The sequence below is a fragment of the Pinus tabuliformis genome, chromosome 9 (genome assembly GCF_031772625.1).
Source record: "Pinus tabuliformis cultivar Carrire ecotype Pingquan chromosome 9, CPIR1, whole genome shotgun sequence".
Classification (NCBI taxonomy): domain Eukaryota; kingdom Viridiplantae; phylum Streptophyta; class Pinopsida; order Pinales; family Pinaceae; genus Pinus; species Pinus tabuliformis.
This window is the reverse complement of record NC_142307.1, coordinates 1244867465-1244869660: the sequence shown is the minus strand read 5'-3', so window position 1 is coordinate 1244869660 and position 2196 is coordinate 1244867465.

The window sequence follows — 2196 nt, the reverse complement described above, 5'->3', positions numbered from 1 at the left end:
TGGAGGAGACAAAGGCTAGTGTAACATCAATTGTATACTAGTTGAGTGTACAGTTTTTCCATGCAGTCAAGAGATCAATTCCTTGAGGATCGTGAAAGGAAATAGGGACTTCCCTATTGTTTAGGAGTTTGAATTAGATCAGAATTGTGTAAGGAAATAGGAGGATGGAGGAGGAACAAATTGGCTAAGCGTTGGCCATAGGTCCTCATTCAGTAGAGAGAATACTTTTTCTTTGCAGGTGGTACTCATAAATGGAGCATACAATTGTAATAGTTTCTCTAGTCAATTGATTAATGACAATAGGCTTGAGGGGTTTTTACCAGTTAGGTTCTCCTAGAAATGATTGTGTGCTTGTGGTTTTTCCTATTGCATATATATGCATGTTGTTCTAAATTGTGATCTTCATTCAACAAATTAGTAGAGTAGAATTTTTGTATCTTGATTTCAGTTTGATTTCTTGAGCAGTTGAAATTTATATCAAATTTCTACATGGTATCAAAGTCCCGAAATCACATTAGGACTAGTATTTTGAATTTTTCCCTCAGGAATTTTGAATGTCGCTTCAATGTAGCAGATTTTCTTCAGATTTGGGAGAATGTATTTCACACACTGAGATTGGATTATGCCTTGGAGGGTAGCTCAAATTTCATAACCTGTAAAGATAAAATGGAAGTAGTGCTTGATGATAATGGTGTGTTATAATATGTTAAAACTGAAATTGTGAAACACCAACAGTATAATGCACAACAATTAACCTAATGGAAGAAGGATGTTGTAAGGGCCAAGAGAATTCTTATAGAAGGTGTGAGAGACCATATGGTCTCAAATATCCATGGAAAAGAAACACCATTTTCTATGTGGAAGAAAGTAATTGAGCTATGCGAAAATAGTAGTGACCATAGAAAATTGGCCATGCAAGCAAACTTCAAAACATTAGGATGCAAAAAAATTATACCATTCCACAATATCTCTCCAAATTCACTCAAGTTCGAGGTGAGCTTGGACGGATTGGGGAGAATGTTGCAGAAGGTGATCTAGTGAGATTAGATCTTATATGCCTTCCAAAATCATGGCACAACTACTAGGATTCTCTGAATGGAATGGAAAAATTACAAAATTCGGAAAGGTTGTGGTATGATTTGGTTCAAGAAGAGATCAAGAGAAATACTTGAGATGGATTATCATCTAGATTAGAGGATGAAGATAATGTTGCCTTGTTTGGAAATATGGGAAGAAGGGAAAATGAAGGAAGACCCAAAGAAAACCTGAATCTGGCCAAAATAATGGCAAGAAGAAAGACGAGCAATATAAAATGTTTCCATTTCCATGGATATGGTCACTATACAACAAAATTTCTACACAAGAAGTCTAATAAGAAGCCTTCAAGAGGATTATGAGGTGAAGCACTAGATTCACAATTTGAATTAGACTTCACCCTAATAGCATGCATGAACAACACTGTTATGGGGAGTGTGTGGTACCTTTATTTTGGTGCCTTGTTCCATATGATAGGGTGCAAGGAATTTTTCAGTAGCTTGGAGGAGAAGGATATCTACATGCATATTGTATTGGGGTGTGATGATAGGTAGATTTCTATAGGAATTGGTACTATCACCTTTGAGAGGGAGAAATACTCCCCTCTTTACCTCAAATATGTTATGTTTGTACCTGGGCTGAAGAAGAACCTAATCTCTGAAGTAGTATTGGAGGATAGAGGCTATGATGTTATTTTGAGTAAAGGGAAAGCCTTATTGAGACACATAGCTACCGGGCAAGTGAAGTAGATTGGATTTCGAGTGAAGAACCTATATAAACTTGAGGTGGGAGATTCTACTGCATTAAGAAACAAGGCATAAAAAGTGTAGAGATGAGATGTTGGAGAACTTTGGCACAAGATATTGGGTCATATACACCATGGTTCCTTAAAAATATGCAACAAATTACCACTGGTCTCCCGAAATCCCCCCTTGACCAGTGAGATGTCTGCAAGGGTTGGACATTGGCAAAACATGTCAATTCCAGCTTCCATGGATGAGATCGTAGAGAAGATGCAATCTTGGAGCAAGTCCACTCTAATTTTTTGGACCCTTCTCTACAACCTCCACAAAGAAAATAAGTGCTATGTAATTTTTATTGATGATTTATCTAGAAATTGATGGATTTTCTTCATGAGGAAAAAGGATGAAGTGTTTTCCA